This window comes from Solea senegalensis, linkage group LG20 (genome assembly GCF_019176455.1).
Source record: "Solea senegalensis isolate Sse05_10M linkage group LG20, IFAPA_SoseM_1, whole genome shotgun sequence".
Taxonomy (NCBI): domain Eukaryota; kingdom Metazoa; phylum Chordata; class Actinopteri; order Pleuronectiformes; family Soleidae; genus Solea; species Solea senegalensis.
In genome coordinates this window covers 7,594,249-7,609,889 of record NC_058039.1, presented here as the reverse complement: position 1 = coordinate 7,609,889, position 15,641 = coordinate 7,594,249, and the positions used below count along the sequence as shown (strand labels likewise).

General features: G+C 44.9%; 1 protein-coding gene across 4 annotated transcripts in view; it reads left to right on the top strand.

Moving 5' to 3' along the window:
* The window catches only part of runx1t1 (RUNX1 partner transcriptional co-repressor 1), a 56,563-nt gene that overhangs the window by 14,372 nt on the left and 26,550 nt on the right, over window positions 1–15,641 (top strand). Inside the window, exon 1 of one of the 4 annotated variants that reach the window (XM_044052556.1) lies at window positions 13,747–14,070. The exons of the other annotated variants lie outside the window; for them this stretch is intronic. The gene's annotated coding sequence lies outside the window, so the exon portion shown is untranslated. Of the gene's footprint in view, window positions 1–13,746; window positions 14,071–15,641 lie in introns of those variants that run through there. 4 annotated transcript variants of the gene reach the window in all.

The following is a 15,641-nucleotide window of genomic DNA, read 5'->3' as shown; positions in this document are numbered from 1 at the left end:
ACATCCCTGCATCCCTGAAAAACCATTCATTCTGATACTGCTGAGTGGTTTAGATTTAGGACAGGCCAGACAGTCCCTGTCTCTCTCTCCCTCCCTGTCTCTCTCTCGCCTGAGAGCAGCAGTAATGGTGCCCTTGTGCCAGAGGAAGAAGGCAATGACACAGTGTTTTATTTTACCAGTGAGACACATGTTGAGTCTGGTTCTGGGAAGGAAAAAAAAACCAGGGGAAGGAGATGTCATTTTTAGATTTAAGATTTTTATCAGTACAGTAGTCACACGGATGTGTTAAAAGCCTTTGCACACTGAATTAATTACCGGTAATATAATCCAGAGTTTCCTCACACCATGGAGAAGCAGACGGTTTAATAGACTTTTCGGGCCTTTTTTCCTCCTCATCCGCCGACGTCCTGTTCCCCCCTCTGTGTCACGGCCACTGTAGGCTGAGAAGCACATTTACCACTCACCTGTGTGTGCGCATATATGTGCAGCACATCTGTGCATGTGTCCTTTGACAGTTGGGAGAGGATGACTGCTGCTCCTGTTGTCATGGAAACAGTGGGCACCGTGTGTGTGTGTGTGTTTCACGAGAGACCACCCCACCCGCCACCACCACCCCCCCCCAGAATAGAGCAGGTCTGGTCAGGAAGAGCAGGGCCACATTCAGATTTAATTCACATTTACTTCTCACTGTTTGGGGCTTTGTTAAATGCCCCAGGCAGAGGCTGAGGAAGGCAGATAGGACGGTCCCCGCTTACCCAGGGCATGAGCCAGGACACTGGGGTCAGGTCCAAGGCCACCGGTCCCTCCATCACCCTCCAATCCCCTGCCCCCACCACCACCACCACCACCTCCTTTCCTTGCTCCAACAACTGTCCTTCATCTGCATTTCCATGCCACAATCCTGTTCCAGTTTTAATTACTTGAAAACAAGCAAAAACATCCTGAACCCAGAGAGAGAGCGAGAGTGAGAGCGAGAGAGCGAGAGAGAGGCAGAGAGAGAGCATGAGAGAGAGAGAGCGAGCGTGAGAGAGAGAGAGAGAGAGAGAAACAAAACAGAAAACCGTGTGTGATGCTGTGTGTTCATATGTGTAACCACGGGAACATTTTATTTCGCCAGCGCAGTACTGTCCTCCACATAAACACACACAGACTCGGTCTGTCCCCCTCGCACACATCCTGACCCCCAGCCACCCCCACCCTCTCTGCTCTCCCTTTCTCTCTGGGTTCCCATCCTCTGGGCTCTCACCCCCATCCCCCTCCCAGGTTCCTTCTGGTTCCCTTTCTGGTTCCTGACCAGCGGGGCTATCTCTGGATGTCCAGTGGTTCCTCTCATTCTGCCGGCCTATTGTGTGGTGAGCTGGGCTGGGCCCTGGGCCCCGGGGGCCCGGGAGGCGAGCCAGGAATGGCCTGGGTTCCTGTTGCTGGACTAGTTAAAGGAACTCTGGCACCGTTTCCATCCAAACTACTGTGAGACTGTGTTTAGGTCTATTTTTGTGTAAGCAGCTAATTTGCTTTGGGAGAGCTGTGGCTTTGATTTGGAGTAGTCGCTGGTTTAATTGGACGCCCTGGGTGTTCAAATAACTTCAGAGCAGAACTCTTTCTTTTACAGATCAAATCTGTGTTTTACATGTTTGCAGTGTTGTGTGCAAATAAAGAATGGCTCCAGTCAGGAGTCAGAGGAGCGACTCTGATTTAGGTTCATGTAGATACAAATCTTTTTTGTCAATCATCACGCTGGTGGGTGACAAAGCAGCATTTTCAGGATAATTTATGGCCCCAGACTGTTTTAATCAGCAGCCGAGCAGCAATAGTTTTCCATTAAGAAGACAATGACAGTAGCCTTAAAAAAAAAGAGCCTTTCTTTTTTCCTTTCTTTTTTTAACCGCTCATTATATTTGTCATTGAGTTGACAATGAGATGAAAGCACATCATTTATTGCATGTATGTGCTTGAGACGTGCGCTTGTGCTCGAGTGTCCTCACACACACACACACAGTCACATTTATAGTTTCCTTTTCACAGGTAGATTCGCGACTTCAGTGCGTTTCTTCCCTCTGAGACTTGTGCTCAGTGTGGTGTTCTGCATGAGGCGTTACACTAGCTAGTGCCCTCGGTTAATTTTGACTGCCGAGCCAGGCTGTCACTGTGATTCACTATGGAGGGAGGGAGGGAGGGAGGGAGGAAGAGTTGGCAGGTGTACAGATGTATCATTAGCGCCACCTAGTGATGCACAGAGAGGAGAGTAGCAGCAGTTCATTCTCCAAAACTCCGTCATTGTGTCTGCATTGCCGCACACACACTGTCCCTGTTCTCATCTGTCCTCCCCGAATGTCTCTGCTGTCTTGTCCTTTCCTCTCCCCAGCGCTCATCCTGCACCTCAATCGCTCCCTGTTTTTTGTAGTTTCCTCTCCGCGCAGCCACTCCGGCGACGGTCTCGTGAACTGTTGCAACAAACGAAGTGCTCCGTTCATGTCATGTCATCTGTGCTATAGAGAAGTGGAAATGTGCAGGCTCTCCCCTCCTCTGTCTGCTCTGACAGCCACCTCTCCACTTTATCATCAGATTGGAACGGGGCCAAGTCACTCAGTGCTGGCTAAATGGAAGTTGGCCGTGAGTGAGGATTTATAGGACTAGTTCAGGCTGCCTTAGCTGGAAATGAGTGAGTGCCCTATTGTAATCATATGGTTTATTTGCTATTGATCCTTGAGGCACAGTGGGGAGGGTATTTAAAATACAGTTCCCCAGACGCTTTGGTTTATTGGATTTATTGAGGGCTCACTGTTTCCATTGGCTGAGAAATCTCTGTGCAGAGGCTCCAGATCATGTTTGAGTAATCTGCTGCTATCTGTGCCTTCAGGTGAGAAAAGCAATGGCTGCTGCATCACCATTAACAACTCCAACGGCAGTTAAGCAACTGGTTTGGTGGCAAGCAGCTGAGATTGGAAAAAAAATATCAGCAACCCATCCACCCACTCTCAGACGCACACACACGGGCCCGCACACATCCGTGCACCCACAGCAGAAAAGTCATTTGTTCTACCTCATTAGCATGTATTGTGGCGAGCAGGCGTAACACACTGAAAGGTGAAATGGGTCCGCCATGAATAGCACACCAGTCGGGAGAGACAGGGCAGGAAAAGGAGGAGGGAGGAGAGAGGGAGGAAGAGGGGAGGAGAGTGTCCAGATGGCTGGGGACCTGACGCACACACAGGGAGTCGCTTTTTTTTTTTTTTTTTTTTTTCTTCTCCTCCGCTGATTGCACCATTTCGACTGCACTCGGTTTCACTCGTTGTTGTTCTGCTTCGTTTTCTCACTTCCATCAACACACACACACACACACACACACAAGCCAAGTTCACCGTAACCTCCCTTCCTCAGAGTTCTTGTGTTAGTTGAGATCTTGTTCACTTGCAGCCATTGTACACACACACACAGACACACAGACACACACACACACACAGGGGATATGTGTGACCAGAAGGCAGAGTGCGGTTGAGAGGTGCCTAGTGGAGTGCTTGTTGTGGACCATTACACTTCTACACAAGCTGTTTCCCATCTTTCCTCCTCTCCTCTCCTCTCCTCTCATCCCCCTCTCAACCTCCTTCTTTCTCTTCATTCATCCTCTCACCTTGTCATTTGCCCTTCCCTCTTCCTAAAGGCCCTCTTCGCTTCTTCCCTCTTTGTCGCTCCTCTCCTCATCCTCTCCTCATCCTCTAAAGGCTGGAGTTTGTCAGATACTCTTAACTGTCCAGTTTTGTCTGTCCGGTTGAAGTTTGAGATCTTGGACAGATTTCACACGTCCTCGTTGTTCAGAGTGATGACTGGGGGTATGACTGTGTTTGATATGCTCTGTTGAGACTCTTTCTGGCATTTCTGGCGAGTTACATCAGAATGCACTAAAGCTGAGGCCATCTTTGGTCGATGCTCTGACACCAAAAGTGGAGGGAGGGAGAGAAAGGCACAGAGCGGAAGAGTACTGACGTTTGGCTTGATGTTCACTTTCCTCTTCTCTCAGTATTGTGTAGCTCCGCCAGAATATCTGTTCCTTTATCTTTCCATCTGTGTGTGTGTGTCTGTATATCAGTCTCTTTCTCTCATCCCTTCTCTCTGATTCTTATTCCCCACCTTCCCCCTCTCTACACTTCTGCCTTTTTTTCCTGTCTCCCTCTCTCTCAGAGAATCAGTAATGGTCTCCACTGGGGTGTAAACTGTACACACACACACACACACACACATCAGTTTTAGGCAGCATAGGATTAGTGGGCAGAGGAGACAGGAAAAGGAATAGGAGGTTTATGTGGGTGCGTGGCGTGGTGGCGTGCCAGTCCAAACACAAGCCCCTGTGATATTTACATGCTTTTGCATCGGTGCTCTGTTTGCATAGTTCTCTCCCTGCGTCCTTGCTCACGCGTCACACTGTGACATTAAATGTTCGCACATATCGAGTGGCCAGAGGCTCTCACAGGACACACACACACACACACACACACACACCATTTTGTGTGTGTGTGTGTGTGTCTCACTCCATCACCCCCACTATTCAAGTCCACCTCATTGACTCATCATTGAGTGGGCCCTCCAAAGCTCTATTGAGTTTATCAAGTCTTCCACAAAAAGTCACTCCCATTCATTCTTGTTAAACCCCTTCTGCCCTTACACACACACACACACACACACACACACTCTGATGGATCTGTCCCACACAAAACAGCGGTTGACGCTTCAATGAAGTCCCCTTAGTGTCCTCATCAGCATGTGTGACTATTCAGTTTGTTAATGCATTTGTATGAATACAGCCTTTTATTCGCCTGTTTTGAATTTAAGCCCATATATTAACCCATGAACTGAGAATGACTCTTTAATAGTCTGAATAGAAGGTGTGTGTGTGTGTGTGTGTGTTAGGAGGCAGGAAAGGAGACGAGATAAACGGATGGATAAATGTTTGGTATCCGTCAGACTTACGCGCTGTTGTGGCTCCTCGACAATTTGTCTTGTTTAATACTTGCATAAAGTGAAGCCCCTGACGCTCATTCACAGACGCGCACACATGCAGAGAGCGCAATTTAACACAGCACGACTCATATCGCACACAATTGTGAATGTGCAATTAGCAATATTTGCAATGTGAGCGCCTCGAAATGTATTTTTTTTTTTAACAAAAGTCTCCAAATGGCGGGGAATGCCTTCTATAACAAGCAGGTGAAAATTGCAGGCATTACAACACAAAGTTTCTGCAACAAAGCTTTTGTTGCCGTCTGTTGGATTGTGTTCTGGCGCAGCCTCTCACTAAAGTATTTGTTTGGTTGCCTTCGTCTGTTGCTGTTATTCCCTGTTTTTGTTGTGGACGAGATGGTGGAAGTGGGACTGCGTCCAGGCAATCTGGGACAGAGAGAACAAATGGTTTGCAAAAGAAGCTTCAGCATCCTTCAGCGTGGCGCCTCCACAAATATGAGATGATTTCACTGGCCGCTGTGAGCCAATGAATCCTTATTAGGTAAAACGCTTCCATTACACTGACTTATCGTGTATCTGTATCGGTATGGGCTGGTACTGGTTAGCATGGCAAGCCTTCCTGGCACTGGGGTTTGAAATGAATCAATAGCAGATCTCTGGTTACAGTAATTGGTAGGTGGGATATGAAATCAACTTTCCAACTGCTGCTCATTGAATAAACCCAACCCGTTGTATCAGTGTCTACTTATGAAAGGAAATATGAGCTTAAAGAGAGACTACATGTATGTGATTGTGAGTCATTTTCGGGGCCAAGAGTCTCTGAGGAGCTGGCGGAGCTATTGCTGTTGTTTATCAGCACACGCACACACACACACACACACACACACTCATCGGTCTCTAGCTCATTTCTCTTGCTGTCTTATTATATTTCTTTATCCCCTTCTCTCTCTCCCCTCCATTACTGGCATTTTAAGCAGCTCGCTGGGGAACATCAGGCGTGTTGGCTTGCAATAATGTTAAGATGCGTTGCCTCTCATCCTCACTATTGTGGGCACACACACACACCGTGGTTCACGGGGAATTTTGGTGCCATTCTTTGTCTTTAACCCTCCTGAACCTGAGACATGGCGCATGAGATTGTGTGAACGCATGTGTGTGTGTGTGTGTGTGTGTGTGTGTGTGCAGATGCCTGCAAGCTGACAGGGAGTGAAAGCCCAGACATATGTTAATCAGATGTTGTGATGATGGCAGAGCAGAAGGAGAGAGAGAGAGAGAGAGTGAGCACTGGAGGGGAGGAGTGAGGGGTGAAAATGAATGCAGAGCTTTTAAAAGACATAGCGAGAGAGAAGAGAAAGGAACCGCACAGGAGGATGAGGACAGAAGGAATAAGGAGAAGAACAGAGGAAATGACAGGAAATGGTTCAGTGATTTATTTTCTGACTGCAACAACGCTACTGAGGATCGATCCAGTCCATTAGTTTAACTGAATGGACCTACACTATAAGTTTGAGGTCACTGAGCAAAAATGATCAATGTTTCCTGTCGGGACTGGATGCATTAGCCATCGCCAGTGTTTTTCATTTTCATTTGTTTCCCCCTGATATTAGTACACTGTTACCGTACTTTAGCCTCTTAAAACAATAGGACAAGATAAGTCTCATGTAGACCATATTAGTGCCTCGAACTATGCAGTTATTCAATATTCAAGGTTTTGATGATGATGATGAACCCATTCTGGAATTGAAGTTAAACTTGTATTGTGTACAAGAAAACATGTCTCATACTGTTCCAATTTCAAATTTAACACGCATCTGGTGTTCATGTGTTTAATAAACCTTTTAGTTTTTTCTTCATTTTAAATTGTTAATAAACTATTTTAACATGCAGTCAATTGTAAATAACTAAAAATGGGCAGAAGGACTTAACTCACAAAATAAGGACATTTTGAATGTAAGGTGTCAAAGGGTTAATCCTGATTTGATAAAAACAAAATAAAACACACAATACATTATGCTTTAACTTTATATACAATCACAATCACTGCATAGACAAAGAAATAACAATACGACAATAGCAGTGATGAGAGGTCAACAGGTTATGCCGCATAACTCAAATGCACTAAATATAAAACGTGCTTGAAAATCAACTTTGTTATATTTTGGATCAGGAAGCATAAGATGGAGGGAGGACAAACAAAAAGAAACAGAGAGAAAATTTAGAATGATGAGGGAACCTATGGAGGTAGAGGAGAGATGTGGGGCATCTCCACTCCAGAGAGTTCAGAGAGGGCCAGACAAGCAGCAGACGGCTGCTCCAAATGGATTTTCCTTGTTTGTAATGAGGCTACTTCTCCTGCTGCTGCCAGAGCATGTGGTGTGTGTTTTTTTTTTTTGGAGAGGGGGGGGTTGGATTGAGAGAAGGACAGAGAGGAGGAGAGAGAGAGAGATATAGAAGGGGGATGAGTGGTGAAGATGAGTGAATGTGATAAAGAGGAGAAAGAAAGAGAGTGCTCGTGGGGACGACTGAGGGAATGAGGAGCTAGAGATGAAAAAATGATAGATGGTGGAACTAACAATCGGTTATATAGACGAGGGTAAAGGCAGTGAACGGGTACGACGTAAATAGAGCGAGGAATAGGAGAAAAAAAAAAAAGCAGGGGGATATTTGTGATGGAAAATATTACTGTTGTGTTTTGTAGAAGAGGAAATTAATAGCTTGGTGGAATTCCAAGACACAAGCTGTTCAACTGTGATGCAGGGATAGAAATATTGAGATAAATGAAACACCATCTGGAAAAGTGTATGGATTATTTCTTTCTTTCTTTCTTTTTTAATATTCACGTCCACGTTTGTTCACTAAATGAGCTAATTGACTAAATCACATGTGCACACACGCGGTTCCCACAGAACAAAAAACTTGTGTCTCTCTCTGGCCTTCATTTTCAAACGGTGGTTCAGAGGCTTTAAATGAGAAACACATGAGAGAGAGCGTTTCACCCAAGGCAAAACTGTTAAAGACCTGTTTCAGCTTCTCTTTGATGTCAATTCCACGGCCCTGCACTCATCCTGCCTCCTCTTCCTCGTCTCCTCTCCTCTGTCTCATCCTCTTGTTGTTCTCTTCTTTTATTGTTATCATTTCCACTCAATCTGCTCTGCAGAAACACTGCTCACTAAGGCACATCCACTCCTTTTGTCTCCACGTTTTTTTTTCAAAGGCCTTGAGTAATGCGTTAGGGGAAGTCTGACATTCTTTTTGCTTTTGCTTAATTGTGTTTATTAAGAACAGTATTTCAGTGTGATTTAACCGCTCGTCTCGTGGTCCCTCGTCTCATCTGTACACAGACTGATCCAAAAAAACGACACTGTCTTTGCTCAAGTAACCAGAAAATTAAAAATACCTAATAGTATACTCAGTGTTGTAATGTAACAAAGTACAAATACTACTTAAGTACACAATTCACTCATCTGTACTTTACTTTGGTATTTATATTTCTAGCAACTTTTACTTTTACTCCACTACATTTCCTCTAATATCTCTGTTACTTGTTACTACCAAATAAAATCAGAAGAAGAAGAATTGGTATTATTATGGTCTGTATTTAGATAGAACTTTTTTAGTCTTGATGAGCTGCTTTACAATACACACTCTGCAACATGGGGTTCAGTATCTTGCTCAAGGACACATAGAGACTAGCAGAGCCAGGAATTGAACCCACAACCTTTCAGTTGAAAGACAACTTGACCTACCACTGAGCTACAATGACTCAAACCTAACTCCTCATTTCAATACATTTACTTCTAAAACTTAAGTACATTTTATATCAGAAAATGACTTTTAATACTTAAGTACAGTACTTTATACTTTAAGACTTTTACTTAAGTAATATTATAATACAAAAGTGACTTTGACGTCTACCAAAGTCATTTTCTGGTGAGATATGTTGTACTTTTACTCAAGTGTCCCTTTAAGGTACTTTAATATCAAAGAATACTGTGTGTAAAATGTCAGTAACCAGGAGGTCACGCATGACACAACACGTGTTGTGTCATGCGTGTGTATGTTGGAAATGTATCAGACGAGACTTGATGAGAGGAACGTGAGGAAGTGAGGACAGGGACTGAGAGTTTATGAAAGAAAAAAACAAGGGCAGAGAGGGAAGCAGAGGGAGAAGTCAGAGGCAGCTCACAGATGGTGAGCTGTCAGTGGCCGGCTGTGCATGTGTGTGTGTGTGTGTGTTCATATCGTGCATATTTGTGCACGCTGCCCTTGCTTTCTTGTGCGTAGCGGTGCACGTGTGCGTCTGTGCCCTCTGAGTTGAGGAGAGCTACTGTATGAGCACAGAACTGTTCTTCCCAGATGGCACTGGCACACAGACACTGCAAGGCTGGCAGAGTTGGCACAGATATGCAGTGCACAGTTGGCACCGCCAGCCACCATGCTCTCCCCTATGTACTGGGGTGAGGGAACCTGCTGCCAGCAACCTAAGCTCATTGACTAGCAGGCTGTCGACCAACTGACTTTTTCATTTAGTAAAGTTTTTGTGCCTTGGATTAATCCTTGAAGAGTGTCCTCTCACCCTGGATGAAGACACGTCTTCATGACATCGAGAAGTCTGCTCTGAATCAGCACTTTGTGCATTACGTGACTACACGGCGGCGGCGAATGCAAAAATAAAAGCAACGCCTGAAATGTCAGCTTGCCTTCACGAGAATTCACATCACACCTCCAGCGGCTTTTTTTTTAAACAGCTTCAACTGCACACAGCTGCCTCGCAACAGCACTCTGTTGCTTCTGTTGTTCCAGCAAGAGCTTTCATGTCTTAATTTCATTGTCAAATCATTAAACAGTGATGTGTCTTAACACACTCCTATGATCATGCCGATCTATAGGCCTCCGCTGGCACGCTGCCACGCAGCACTGGAGGCTTTCCAGCTCAACGCCTTGATGTTTTCTCTCCGTGTGCTGGAAAAAACAAACAGCTACACACAAGGCTGAATAGCTCGCGAGGATAAAGGACCATATTAGTAAGTGTTTGTGAGAGTGTGTGTGTGTGCAGAATGCATATGCTTGTCTGTGTGTTCAATGGCAATATGGTCATGAGTGTGTGTGTGTGTGTGTTTATGTGTCGTTGCAATCATCTGCTATGTGAATACTATGCCAGGGAGAAAGTGTGTACAGTAACGTGCCTCTGAGGAAGCTGCTGTGCAAGGTAGCGAGTAGCAGGTTAGAAAACATAACCAAGATACTGTGTGTGTGTGTGTGTGTGTGTGTGTGTGTGTGTGTGTGTGTGTGCATGCGTGCGAGCGACCATGCGTCTGTGGGGGGATATTTTGGCCACCCATCTGTGCAAGGCTATTTTGCTACTGTTTCTGCAGGCGTGCTCAAGCACACACACACACACACACATGCGCACAAACACACACACACACACACACACACACACACACACACACACACCGTGCCAGGCAAGCTGTTCACTAGCGGGCGCTGGCAATGTTCCAGAGAGAGTGGTGGCATCCATCTGTAGCAGTGGAGAGTTGTTAGGCTGTGTGGCTCAGCTAATCTGTGTGTGTGTGTGTGTGTGTGTGTGTGTGTGTGTGTGTGTGTGTGTGTGTGTGTGTGTGTTTATGCCAAAGAAAAACAATATGATTGTCATGGTGAAGCTATTAGTAGTATCAGTGGTGGGTGTTTGGGACAGAGTTCAGAGTTGTGCTGGTTGAAAAAGCTGCTGTTGTTTTATGCAGAGTGGGAGGTTGCCATGGGAGGGTCACTTGACTGAGGCACCTTGTGTGGAACAAATTAACTTAACTTTAACAGCATCTGAGCAAACTTTTCCCTGCTCTGTTCTAACGATTGTGGCAACACATGTACAAGAAGACAACAGAAGAAATCGACGCTGCCCACACGGGTCGTTTTGTTCATTCGATATTTATTTGATTATTGTTCCCCAATTTCTGCTTTGTCCAGTCCCCCCTGAAATATACTTTTTTTTCTAAAACGAGCAGCTCAGTTGACAGTCACATGTTTGTTTGTTTGTTGTTAAGCTGCAGAAGGTCACTGCCATTTAAAGCAAAAGGAGGGGCTTTTGTTGTTATAGTGCAAAATTATACTTTCAACTTCATCTTTAAGTAAAATATGCAAATACTCAAATACATATATTTTACTGGAGTTGAAAAAAATAAAATCCCAAATAATGTATATATTTAACAAAATGCATTTGTGAAGTCTTTGTTCTGGTGAGAAGGAGGAGGAGGAGGAGGAGGAGGTGAAATGATGTAAAGTAACGTGAAAGACACAACGCTGGGACCTGGAATAATGACCATGGTCACCATATGACACACACACACACACACACACACTGAAATTCAGAAAATGCCCTGATGCTAGGTCACAGCAGCCTCGTCTCCCTGGCTCCCTGCTCACCAGATGTGACTAAGACCTGTTTTTAAACATCTCCTCCTGCAGGGTGAGGAGGGACGGGAGGAGAGGAGGGAGAGGGAGCGTCAAGAGAAAAGAGTAGCGGTTTTCAGTGGAGGTGGTGGTGAAGGGGGCAATGGGATTTTTTTTTCCCAGTTTTGCAAATCTGGTTCTACTTAACAGAGTCCTGGAACACATTTCATAAATTGCAGACATATTTTTTCAGAGCGGTTTCGGGCAAGATAGTTAAGCGGCAGTAATTTCCAACACATGGCAGCCGTCATGTGATATTTTGAAAACACCAGGCAAACAGTTTGTTCCCTCCCCCCACCGTCCCTCCAGGAACCCTCCCTGCCTTGCTGTTAGCCTCTGCCTCCCTTTCTTTTCTGTGCTCATCCTCTGCCTTTTGTGTTTGATTTCCCCATCTGTCTCTCGCAGGCTCACGCTATCGCTCGTTTTCACTCCTTCTCGTCGGTGTCTCCCGCTCTCTCTTTTCCTAACTCGCCGCCCGCTCTTTCTTGAACTCTGTTTCCCCCCCACATGTCTGTCTCTCTCTCTCTCTCTCTCTCTACACACATCACACACAATAACTTCCAGCACTGTACATCTCTCCATCTATCCTCCGTCCTTCAGTTCCCTCTGTGCTTCTGTGCCTGTCTCCTCATAGTAAAAGATAACTGACATGTAAAACATGAGGGGCCTTTACTGGCTGTTGAAAATTGATTCTACTTTCAAGCACAGGAATATGATTCCTTTTAGTATGGACACATTTTCACACACACACACACACACACATTTAAATGATATGTCGCTGAAGGGGGCAGAGCATAAACAAACTGCCATCAGTGTGTGTGTGATTTTAACCTTTAGAACACAGAGGATTTTGGCTGCTTATTTACATTACTATGTTAAAACGTACAGTATATACAGAGTTTATAAGAGTGTCTTATATCCTTTTTTTTCTCAGCACAATCTGATGAAACAAATCTGTCATTTTCACCAATTATGGAAACACACATGAGCAAAAAGTACTCGTAATGTTTAAAATCGGATTGAGTTTGGGAAATCTGGAAACACGTCACGGTTCAAAGAAAATAAATGGTCTATTTTGTGACTTCTGCACAACTATCACTGCATGATATCACAACTGAAGATACGATACGAAATGAATCACAAGTTTGACTCAACGACACATTCATACAGACGAAGAAACCTGAATATGCGACCTGTAAACACCCAGGACGTCCATATAAGGAGTTGTGTATTATTCCCGCGAACGCCAAGGGTTAATCAGTGTGTATCAGTGTGTTTGTGTTTAAAAGATAGAGTGGATGCACCAGTGATTTTAAATTAGTTCCTACAGCGGTCAAGTGGCTCATGGTGTGAACGCTGCTACATTTTTACCCACAGGAAAGCCTAAAATGTCTGGCTCACAGTGAGCTGTTACGTCCTTGTGGGTTACTTATATTTGCTGCAGCTATATTAGTCGTCAGTCACACAGCATATTTATACATACATACATATATATATATATATATATATATATATATATATACATTCATAATGGCAGGCAAGGTTAGCCTCTAGCTGTGCATGAAACGTCGGGAAATATGGCCATGTGTTTTCAGCATTAGGACGTGCACTGAGTGTGTTTAGTGTGAGCGGTCCACTGCTGGCATAGCGTCCTGCCTGGGAAAACACCCAGATCCATTTGGGTCCACTTGGCCCCGTGTCGGCGTGGCATCGCAGATGAACCAAACTGTACAGAGAAAGCAATTTTCAATGGGCCGACTTCCACCAAATGGCCAAACAGAGCGCACACCGGGCGTGCACCTGATTGATAACCACCGCGTTTTCTCCAGAAAGCAACAATCTGACATCATGTTGTTAATGGTAATGACAGAGCGGCTTCACACAAATAAACACAGTTCTTCCGATGGTTTTCTAAATATGTCGGGCTCCACATGGCCGTGCTGTGGAAAAACGTCTAATGGCGATATTATATTCTGGTGCAGCCATGATGACGACAAAACTCTCCCCCCCCTCGCTGTATCTCGTTCTGTGAGGCTGTACGTACTCTCATGCTTTCTTTACCTCTCCCTGACCCTCTTCTTCCCCTCCTTCCACTCGCGCTCTGTGTATTTTTTTTTTCCACAATCCATTCCCATTGCCTGTCTCTTCTTTTATAAGACCCTGTAGTTCAATTTTGCCTGGCAACAAGATGTGGCAGGAATTGGTTCGATTTGAGAGGACTTGTAACAGGCACCGTGAATCATTTTTATTGTTCTTTAACACTTGCTTCCTTTCCCTCTCTGCAGATGGGTAAAACAGATACTGCTATAAATCTATTGTTTGAAGAAAAAAAAAAAGAAGCATGAAGAACCACTAATGTTATACATCACGTATGTTTTATTGTCCAGAGTGTGCCTGCGTATGTGTGTGTGTGTCGTTTGTGTATGATTGTGTTTGCGCACACATGTACTGGTGTGTGCATGTTAATGTTTGTGCGATGGAGCAGATGGTGTTCAGACCTTTGTGTGCGGTGCAGAAATCTCCTTATGTCTGCACTGGCTTGAAAAAAAGAGTGTAAATACACAGTGTTGCAGTGAGAGAAAATACTGTAGTTGTGCTGTTGTTCTTACACGTTTATCGTCCGTCTTTGCATACGTTACATCTGTGGAGGCTGTTGATGACACTGAGGTAAGATCATGTGTCGTTGCATCATTTGAGGCTGCAGTTTATTTGTTTACATATTCATTTGGGTCATAGTCTGTGTTTTTATAGTCAGATCACTTCAATATCATATATTTTCAGTTGAATAACACATTTAAAAGGATCACCGTGCGATATCTGTGACGACCTGTGAGAAACAAATTGGTTCATTCAGTCTATAGAATATGACGTGCACATAGGGTCAGACCATATTTTACATCTACGACTGTGCGCCTGCCCACGAGTTACAGAGAGAGAGAGAAGGAAGGGAGGGAGGGAGTGAAAGGTAGGGAGGTTGAAAACAAGAGAGAGAGAGTGAGCAAATGTGAAGCCCAAAGGGACACACTGATGGTGGTGCAGCTCTGCTCGGCACCCTGCATCTGCTGGGGAGGGAAATAAATGAGATGATGGAAATCAGATCTGTGTGTGTATGAGAAACAGAGAGAGAGAGAGAGAGAGTTGTGTTGTTTTGCTTTCAGGGTGTGCGTCCTTGCCTCCTTACAGCTCTTGTGTATGTATTTGTGTGTTTGTGGGTTTGTGGTGGGGCGTTACATCCATACATCTTCCTGACAAGCGGGCGGAGTTTGATGGGACATGTTCTGCATACTGCTCCATCTGCTTGTTGGTGTGTGCGTGCATGTGTGTGTGTGTGTAGAGGAGGGGATGATGGAAAAGAGAAGAGGGGTTACTACACTTGCATACCGATAGATGCCTCTTGTTTCTCCCCTGCACACCACCTGAATCTCAATCGTCCCACCTGTCCCTCAGCTGTGTTCCTCAGCATCTGTCCTCTCATTCCCTCCATCTTCATCTCTCTCTCTCTCTCTCTCTCCATATCTGTGCCAGCACACAGAGCCATCACCACCATCTCTGTATCACTTCATCTATTCCATTACCTATCTGTCGCTCTCCCTTGCTTCACACATTATTGCGTGGTGTGTGTGTGTGTGTGTGTCGTGTGTGTGTGTGTGTGTGTGTGTGTGCACCACTTTGCTTCATTCACAAGCTTCCTGCGGCTTCACTGCCTCACCATTGTCACCTCACCAGCTCCATATCAGTGTGTGTGTTGAGCTGCAGATGTTAAGCATGTCTTGATTATATGTTTGCCCGTGTGTGTGAGTAACTCTCTCTCTCTCTCTCTATATATATATATATATATATATATATATATATATTTTCCATTTAACTCCATAATGACGATATCTTATGTCGGACTAATACAATTCCGCGCACACAGGCACCAGTGCACTGCAAATTGTTTATGTTGCAGCAGCCGCCAACTCTCAGAAATGCGCCCAGCGTGATTGAAATCCATTGTCGTTTTGAAGAATGGGATTTGCCTGTATGAAGAACTCCCCGGTGGTGCATTACTGCCACTGTTGTCACATCATTTTCTGGGTCTCACACACTCGTGCAGACACGTACATACGCGCTGGAGCAATTGTAGCTCATGAAGTGTGTAATGGAGATTGTTTGACTCCATCTCGGCGATGATGGACTTTGAAATCATTGTTGCCTTTTATGAATGATATGAAAAGCCAAGGTTTAGGCAGCGTTGT